This window comes from Triticum dicoccoides, chromosome 6A (assembly GCF_002162155.2).
Source record: "Triticum dicoccoides isolate Atlit2015 ecotype Zavitan chromosome 6A, WEW_v2.0, whole genome shotgun sequence".
In the NCBI taxonomy this organism is placed as follows: domain Eukaryota; kingdom Viridiplantae; phylum Streptophyta; class Magnoliopsida; order Poales; family Poaceae; genus Triticum; species Triticum dicoccoides.
In genome coordinates this window covers 42681796-42691714 of record NC_041390.1, presented here as the reverse complement: position 1 = coordinate 42691714, position 9919 = coordinate 42681796, and positions in this window count along the sequence as shown.

Here is a 9919-nt window from a genome sequence, read left to right as displayed (position 1 = left end):
TACAAAGGATTCATTCTCAGCAACAAATATCTTGCCTTCGGATTTGTGATAGAAGGTGTACCCAACAGTTACTTTTGGGTATCCTATGACGATGCACTTCTCCGACTTGGGTTTGAGCTTATCAAGATGAAACTTTTTCACATAAGCATTGCAACCCCACACTTTAAGAAACGACAGCTTATGTTTCTTGCTAAACCACAGTTCATACGGTGTCGTCTCAACGGATTTATATGGTGATCCTTTTTAATGTGAATGCAGTTGTCTCTAATGCATAACCCCAAAACGATAGTGGTAAACCAGTAAGAGACATCATAGATCGCACCATATCTAGTAAAGCACGATTACGACATTCAGACACACCATTACGCTGTGGTGTTCCAGGTGGCATGAGTTTGTGAAACTATTCCACATTGTTTTAATTGAAGACCAAACTCGTAACTTAAATATTTGCCTCTGCGGTCAGATCGTAGAAACTTTATTTTCTTGTTATGATGATTTTCCACTTCACTCTGAAATTCTTTGAACTTTTCAAATGTTTTAGACTTATGTTTCATCAAGTAGATATACCCATATCTGCTCAAATCATCTGTGAAGGTCAGAAAATAACGATACCCGCCACGAGCCTCAACACTCATTGGACTGCATACATCAGTATGTATTATTTCCAACAAGTTTGTTGCTTGCTCCATTGTTCCGGAGAACATAGTCTTAATCATCTTGCCCATGAGGCATGGTTCGCAAGCATCAATTGATTCATAATCAAGTGATTCCAAAAGCCCATCAGCATGGAGTTGTTTTTCATGCGCTTTATACCAATATGACCCAAACGGTAGTGCCACAAATAAGTTGCACTATCATTATTAACTTTGCATCTTTTGGCTTCAATATTATGAATATGTGTATCACTACGATCGAGATCCAACAAACCAATTTCATTGGGTGTATAACCAAAGAAGGTTTTATTCATGTAAACAGAACAACAATTATTCTCTGATTTTAAATGAATAACTGTATTGCAGTAAACATGATCAAATCATATTCACGCTCAACGCAAACGCCAAATAACATTTATTTAGGTTTAACACTAATCTCGAAAGTATAGGGAGTGTACGATGATGATCATATCAATCTTGGAATCACTTCCAACACACATCGTTACTTCACCCTTAACTAGTCTCTATTTATTCTGTAATAACTCCTGTTTCGAGTTACTAATTTTTAGCAACCCAACAAGTATCAAATACCCAAGGGCTACTCTAAATACTAGTAAGGTACACATGAATAACTTGTATATCAAATATACCCTTGTTCACTTTGCCAACCTTCTTATCCAGTAAATATTCAGGGCATTTCCGCTTCCAATGACCAGTCCCTTTGCAGTAGAAGCACTTAGTCTCAGGCTTAGGTCCAGACTTGGGCTTCTTCACTTGAGCAGCAACTTGCTTGCCGTTCTTCTTGAAGTTCCCTTTCTTTCCCTTTGCCCTTTTCTTGAAACTGGTGGTCTTGTTAATCATCAACACTTGATGCTCTTTCTTGATTTCTACCTTCATCGATTTCATCATCATGAAAAGCTCGGGAATCATTTACGTCATCCCTTGCATACTATAGTTCATCATGAAGTTCTACTAACTTGGTGATGGTGACTAGAGAATTCTGTCAATCACTATTTTATTTGGAAGATTAACTCCCACTTGATTCAAGCGATTGTAGTACCTAGACAATCTGAGCACATGCTCACTTCTTGAGCTATTCTCCTCCATCTTTTAGCTATAGAACTTGTTGGAGACTTCATATCTCTCAACTCGGGTATTTTCTTGAAATATTAATTTCAACTCCTGGAACATCTCATATGGTCCATGACGTTCAAAACATCTTTGAAATCCCGATTCTAAACTATTAAGCATGGTGCACTAAACTATCAAGTAGTCAATATATTGAGCTAGCCAAATGTTCATAACGTCTGCATCTGCTCCTGCAATAGGTCAGTCACCTAGCGGTGCATCAAGGACATAATTCTTCTTTGTAGCAATGAGGATAAACCTCAGATCACGGACCCAGTCCGCATCATTGCTACCATCATCTTTCAACTTAGTTTTCTCTAGGAACACATATAAAACATAGGGAAGCAATAACGCGAGCTATTGATCTACAACATAGATATGCAAATACTATCAGGACTAAGTTCATGATAAATTAAAGTTCAATTAATCATATTACTTAAGAACTCCCACTTAGATAGACATCCCTCTAATCATCTAAGTGATCACGTGATCCATATCAACTAAACCATAACCGATCATCACGTGAAATGGAGTAGTTTTCAATGGTGAACATCATTATGTTGATCATATCTACTATATGATTCACGCTCGACCTTTTGGTCTCCAGTGTTCCGAGGCCATATCTGCATATGCTAGGCTCGTCAAGTTTAACCCAAGTGTTTCTGCGTGTGCAAAACTGGCTTGCACCCGTTGTAGATGGACGTAGAGCTTATCACACCCGATCATCACGTGGTGTCTGGGCACGACGAACTTTGGCAACGGTGCATACTCAGGGAGAACACTTTTATCTTGAAATTTAGTGAGAGATCATCTTATAATGCTACCGTCATAACTAAGTAATGTAAGATGTATAAAAGATAAACATCACATGCAATCAAAATATGTGACATGATATGGCCATCATCATCTTGTGCCTTTGATCTCTATCTCCAAAGCATCGTCATGATCTCCATCGTCACCGGCATGACACCATGATATCCATCATCTTGATCTATATCAATGTGTCGTCACATGGTCGTCTCGCCAACTATTGCTCTTGCAACTATTGCTATCGCATAGCGATAAAGTAAAGCAATTATTTGGCACTTGCATCTTATGCAATAAAGAGACAACTATAAGGCTTCTGCCAATTGCCGATAACTTCAACAAAACATGATCATCTCATACAACAACTTATATCTCATCACGTCTTGACCATATCACATCACAACATGCCCTGCAAAAACAAGTTAGACGTCCTCTACTTTGTTGTTGCAAGTTTTATGTGTCTGCTACGGGCTAAGCAAAAACCGTTCTTACCTACGCATCAAAACCACAACGATAGTTTGTCAAGTTAGTGCTGTTTTAACCTTCTCAAGGACCGGGCTAGCCATACTCGGTTCAACTAAAGTTGGAGAAACTGACACCCGACAGCCACCTGTGTGCAAAGCACGTCGGTAGAACCAGTCTCGCGTAAGCGTACGCGTAATGTCGGTCCGGGCCGCTTCATCCAACAATACCGCCGAACCAAAGTATGACATGCTGGTAAGCAGTATGACTTGTATCGCCCACAACTCACTTGTGTTCAACTCGTGCATATAACATCAACGCATAAAACCTGGCTCGGATGCCACTGTTGAGGAACGTGGTAATTTCAAAACATTTCCTACGCACATGCAAGATCATGGTGATGCATAGCAACGAGAGAGGAGAGTGTTGTCCATGTACCCTCGTAGACCGAAAGCGGAAGCATTAGCACAACGCCGTTGATGTAGTCGTACATCTTCATGATCCGACCGATCAAGTACCGAATGTACGGCACCTCCGAGTTCAGCACACGTTCAGCCCGATGAAGTCCCTCGAACCCGATCCAGCCGAGTGTTGAGGGAGAGTTTCGTCAGCACGACAGCGTGGTGATGATGTTGATGTTCTACCGACGCAGGGCTTCGCCTAAGCACCACTGCAGTAATATCGAGGTGGACTATGGTGGAAGGGGGCACCGCACACGGCTAAAAGATCAAACGATCAATTGTTGTGTCTATGGGGTGCCCCCTGCCCCCGTATATAAAGGATCGAGGGGGGGGGGTGCGGCCGGCCAGGGAGGAGGCGCGCCAGGAGGAGTCCTACTCCCACCGGGAGTAGGACTCCTCCCTTTCCTAGTTGGATTATGACTTGGGAGAAGGAAAGAGAGAGGGGGAGAAGGAAAGAGGGGGGCCGGCCCCCTTGCCCTAAACCAATTTGGTTTGGGCCTTGGGGGGCGCACCCCACACTCCCCTTGCTGCCCTCTATTTCCACTAAGGCCCATGTAGGCCCATTAAGCCCCCGGGGGGTTCCGGTAACCTCCCGGTACTTTGGTAAAATCCCGATTTCACCCGAAACACTTCCGATATCCAAACATAGGCTTCCAATATATCAATCTTCATGTCTCGACCATTTCGAGACGCCTCGTCATGTCCGTGATCACATCCGGAACTCCGAACAACCCTCGGTACATCAAAACATATAAACTCATAATATAACTGTCATCGAAACGTTAAGCGTGCTGACCCTACGGGTTCGAGAACTATGTAGACATGACCAAGACACGTCTCCGGTCAATAACCAATAACGGAACCTGGATGCTCATATTGGCTCCTACATATTCTACGAAGATCTTTATCGATCAAACCGCATAACAACATACGTTGTTCCTTTTGTCATCGGTATGTTACTTGCCTGAGATTCGATCGTCGGTATCTCAATACCTAGTTCAATCTCGTTACTGGCAAGTCTCTTTACTCGTTCCGTAACACATCATCCCGCAACTAACTCATTAGTTGGAATGCTTGCAAAGCTTAAGTGATGTGTATTACCGACTGGGCCCAGAGATACCTCTCCGACAATCGAAGTGGCAAATCCTAATCTCGAAATAAGCCAACCCAACAAGTACCTTCGGAGACACCTGTAGAGCACCTTTATAATCACCCAGTTACGTTGTGACGTTTGGTAGCACACAAAGTATTCCTCTGGTAAACAGGAGTTGCATAATCTCATAGTCATAGGAACATGTATAAGTCATGAAGAAAGCAATAGCAACAAACTAAACGATCAAGTGCTAAGCTAACAGAATGGGTCAAGTCAATCATATCATTCTCCTAATGATGTGATCCCGTTAATCAAATGACAACTCTTTGTCTATGGCTAGGAAACGTAATCATCTTTGATCAACGAGCTAGTCAAGTAGAGGCATACTAGTGACACTCTGTTTGTCTATGTATTTACACATGTATCATGTTTCTGGTTAATACAATTCTAGCATGAATAATAAACATTTATCATGATATAAGGAAATAAATAATAACTTTATTATTGCCTCTAGGGCATATTTCCTTCATGTGGCTACCACCGACACCTTCCAGGAAGGAATGGTGGCACCCACCGATGTCACCGCATCAGAGCCGGACAAACCAGCAAGGATTTCTCCCGCACTCCAAACCGCATTGCCCAAGCAGAGCCGACCAACCAAACCACCGCCCAACACCATGCGCCATCATGGTTGCACCACCACCCACACTGTCTCACTATGAGTACCACCACGAGGCCAAGAACTGAAGAGCAGTGCTAAGCGATGATAGCAGTAGCACCGAAGCCGAGCGGGAGGGAACTACCTCCACCGCAGTCGTGCGAGAGCTCGCGCCTCCGGCACAGTCGCGGTCACTGTCCGAACACGGTAGCAGGGCATACCAGGCCACCCTTTGCCCGGCCAGGCCCGAAGCGGGCCCGTTAAGCCCCGCCGGCCACGCTGCAGCAGGCCGGCGTTGTCGCCGCCAGCACCCAGCCAATTCCCCGCCTCCCGGAAGCCACGCTGCAGACCCGCCCCGCCGCCAGCTCGCCCAGGCCCAGATGTGTCCCGAAGGGCCCAGATCTGGGCCGAAGCCACCGCCACGCCACCCTGCCGCCAACAACGACGCCGCCGCCCAGCCGCCCGCCCACACTGCACCTGGGAATCCCGTCGCCACCCGGACCGTCGCCGCCTAGGAGCACCCCGGTGCAGCCCCGCCCCGCGCCGGAGAGCCATCGGGGGGAAGGTCAGGGGCCGCCGCCACCAGCGTCAGCGTCCCTGAGGCCAGTCTGGCCGGGAGCGCCAGCAACGCCGGCGAGGAGGGAGGGAAGAGGGGGGGGGCTGGAGGAGAGGGAGGCCGACGTGGCCGGTCGCCCGCGGGGGCGACACTGTCACGAGAGGGAGGGAGTGACTTCACCCCGTAGGAAATTTCTACATTATTAATAGAAGGATGTTGACCTCAGGCTGTCCATGAAGAAGCACATCAATGTCAAGCTATTATCTGATCTTAGCAACTTTGCTAATTTCCTACTTAATGGCACTAGTGTGCTCCTCCTCAGAGAACATGAACTCTTTTTTATTTTTCAGTGTTAGAAAAAATATAACTACCAACAAAACAACCATCCTCTTCTTCCCGACACAAGAGCTACACAAATCTGACAAGAAACTAAAACTCTTGCATTGATCAGTAATGGTGGTTACAGCCTAATGGGTTTTTATACAGGACTTAAGACAATTGCAATTTCATTAATTTGAAAAAATAATCACATATAAAATAATTACTTTCCTATGGACCGCTCAGAATATAATGGCGATAGTCGATGCTTACCACTCACACGCCCACTTGCCCTACTTAGAACCTGGACTAGCTGGCAGACTGGTATCTGGATGGTTTTCGCTCCACGCTTGCCATGTACAAATGATGTATATATGTTTCCATCTTGTAATATTGGATGGGTGGTTGATACACTTTTCAGTTTTGACATGTGCAATGTTCATGCAACTGACTCCGGTAAGAAACATATTTGACTTACGGTTTTAACTTTTAATAGAAACGAACACCAAAACTAGAATTGTACGGCTAACTGATTTTTTTTGGCACAAACCATATATACACGTAGCAATAGAGATTCAGATCCAAGTTGTTGCCTTGAACATAATCTTTGATGGGCTCGCACCTCTTGACCATCTACATCTTGACAGAACTTGTTCATAAGGTGGAAGGCTGCAGCTACTTCTGGAATTGAACACTGAACACCTAATAATTTGTGCAATAAGAGTCCAGTATTTTGTTGTTTTGCCAGAAGTACAACTTGTGGAATTGCTAAGTTGAACGGCTGGCAACATACCTGACTTGTCATTTCAAAATTCTTGTGATCTTGATCGAAACGGTAGGTACCAACCAACATCACGTAAAGGAAGGCCCCACATCGACACATCATCTGTTGGCATACAAAGACAAATTAGTAGTGCTTCAGCAAATAAAACATAAAATATATAAACGGTTGCGCCTAAATGCTATGCACCACCCATGACAACAAAAGGTGGATGTAAGATTCAGAAAGCAAGTAAAGCTTGGCCTAGCAAAATGAAATAATCAGGCAACATATGGCAGAGTACGCACAAGACAGTTTAAAGCACAAAGAGAATGGATTATACCTTGCGACCATATTGATGAGAAATATATGCCAGAGTCCCAACAGTTGATGTTGGTTCGGAATGATGAACCCATGTGGAAGCCCATTAACATACAGTTGCAACATATACACTTTTCAGTTAACCTTCGGTAATTATTTTGCTAATAGTGGAACCCGATCCATTGATTGGATCATAAGGAAAAAAGAAAAATAAATAAATTATTTTGCTGGTTCACTCTTGCTCACGATAGTCACGATTCTTCAAAACAAATGTCTGCATTCACATGAGAGCTAAACACTACAACCCTGTGTGTATGCAAATATTTATTTTCTTCTCACGTTCGCCCCAGCTAACCATGTCATACTAATGCACATCCATGGTGGCAAGAAGAAACGATATTCATATTAGCAAGGTCATGAATAGACATGCATGTGGTGTCCTTCAACATCTTTAGCCATGTTTCCATCAGAACAGGGAATAACAACATCACCTATGACAGAAACAAGATAGTCCAGGGCTGCCATTTGGGTCGAGTATTTTTTGGGAGAGGTTTAGTTCACCGTCAGATAAATAGCATCCATGTGCATATAGATTATGTTAGGAAACTTTGTATTCGATGCAGTTAATCTTTTTCACCATCATAGATTTCACCTGTAGCAATATATATCTGAGTGTGCCTGGGAAACAAGAGGTTTCATCACTAATGTTGTTCTTCTACAGGTGTAAGTACAGTGTGTTGCTACGGAAGAAAGAAAAATCGAATCGCAATGACAAATTAATTGGCTTTGCTCTCTGGCTGTGTTACGCAAAAGGTTCTGACTGTATTAACACAGCATGCTCCTGACATGATAAAATTGGTTAGAAGCCCTCCAATTGATCATTGAAAATCTCCTATTTGAAGATGTCAAGTCGTATGTATTTGGAATTCTTGCTCTCTTTCTCCACTCCCAAAATATTACTGCATGCAGGCCAAGTTATTGTGGGGATTAATGCTAGCCTTGGTTTCCTCTGATTCAAAGACTCAAACTCTTAAGGATTACCGTGCACTTTGGATTCAGAACCAACAAGGCTACATGGAGAATCGCCAACAAGATCCAAACTGAAAGCTTCCTGGCATACCACTGACCACCACCAAAATTTACCCAATCTTATAATGGAGAGCACAATTTATTAGTGGAGTGGATTTGGATGTGCCACTGATACGTGAACCCCATAGTCACAATCACCACCAATGGTTGTTGCGATTCTACAGGGAACAAGCGAATCAACCTGTGGTTGAGTTGGTTAGGTGGACAATGGTATCCCCAAGCCACCGGGGTTCAAACCCTGGTGCTCGCATTATTCCTGGATTTATTTCAGGATTTTCGGCGATATGCTTTCAGTGGGAGGAGACGTTCCCGTCGACGACGAGGCGCCTACGGTGACTTCGTAAATCTCAAGATGATATGCCGGCTCAGTCTTTCGGAGGTGCTCATAGGGATAGAGTGTGCGTGTGTGCGTTCATAGGGGTGAGTGTATGCGCGTGTATATGAGCGCTTGTGTCTGTACTGATGCTCAAAAAAAAGATTCTACAAGGAACAAGCAAGAGAGCAATCATGTGAACAAGCAGGAGATCGAGCAATCGTGTGAACAAGCACGGGAGCAATCACGTAAGGTACGATCCTATGATCGTTACTTACTTTTGGTGCCATCAGCTTGCTCTCTGACCATTGTGGCCCTCGCCATCGCGTCGTGCATCATCTTGAACCCGCGCCCCTCCAGAACTTCTCTGTGTCAAACTGAAGGCCTTCACAATGGTCAACGGGTCCCTGCAAGCCGGCGATGGTGGTGGCGTATGTTGATGTCTTCTCGTTCGCCATTGTCGCCGCATGCAGCACTGGAAGATGGGTCGGCGCCGCCATCAGATGGGCTCAGTAAGGGGATCAACCCAGGCTGTTGCGGTGGCACAGACGAGCAGATTGTACAATGGCGGCGTGCATGGGCTGCTCGACGGTGACCGAGATGAGCGTCGCACGGCGATGGAGATGGGTAGTTCATCGGGGCAGACGAGTGTGGGGGCGGGGGCGGTGGCGGGGCGATTTTTCTCACGAGATTGAGAAGAGGGATCGGGAGCCAGAGGTGGGCGAGACTAGAGGACGGGGGACGTGGGACGGAAGTGGGTCGTGGTTTTCCCTTTTTTTTTGCTAAATCGCGTGAAGGAAGGCTGCGAGGGAACGTGGGACTGCTCCTGCGATCTTTTCTAGCGCACGGTCGTACGAGGGAAGATAGAACCATCACGACGTTTGATCCAGCTTTAATAGCAGAGATTTGTAGAGTTTAACCGTGATTGATTCTTTTACGTAAAGTCATTACTAAATAACTTGCCCCCGCATAGAAAGTTCTGATCCGTTCAAATTTTTTCCGTTGTGTGAGAAATGAGGCGAAAATAAACCAGTGAGAGAGGGTGCACTAGTAGAAAAAGGGCCTATTGTCCGGGTTCGTAAGGGCCTTTTGTCCCGGTTCCTGAACCGGGAGTAAAGGGTCGGTACTAATGCCTTGTCCCTTTAGTCCCGGTTCAATCCAGAACCGGGACAGATGGGTCTCCACGTGGCCTGTGCGCGGAGCCCAGGCAGGAGGGCCTTTGGTCCTGGTTGATGGCACCAACCGGGACCAATAGGCATTCACGCGTCAGCATTTCTGTGGTTGGGGTTTTTGTTTTTTT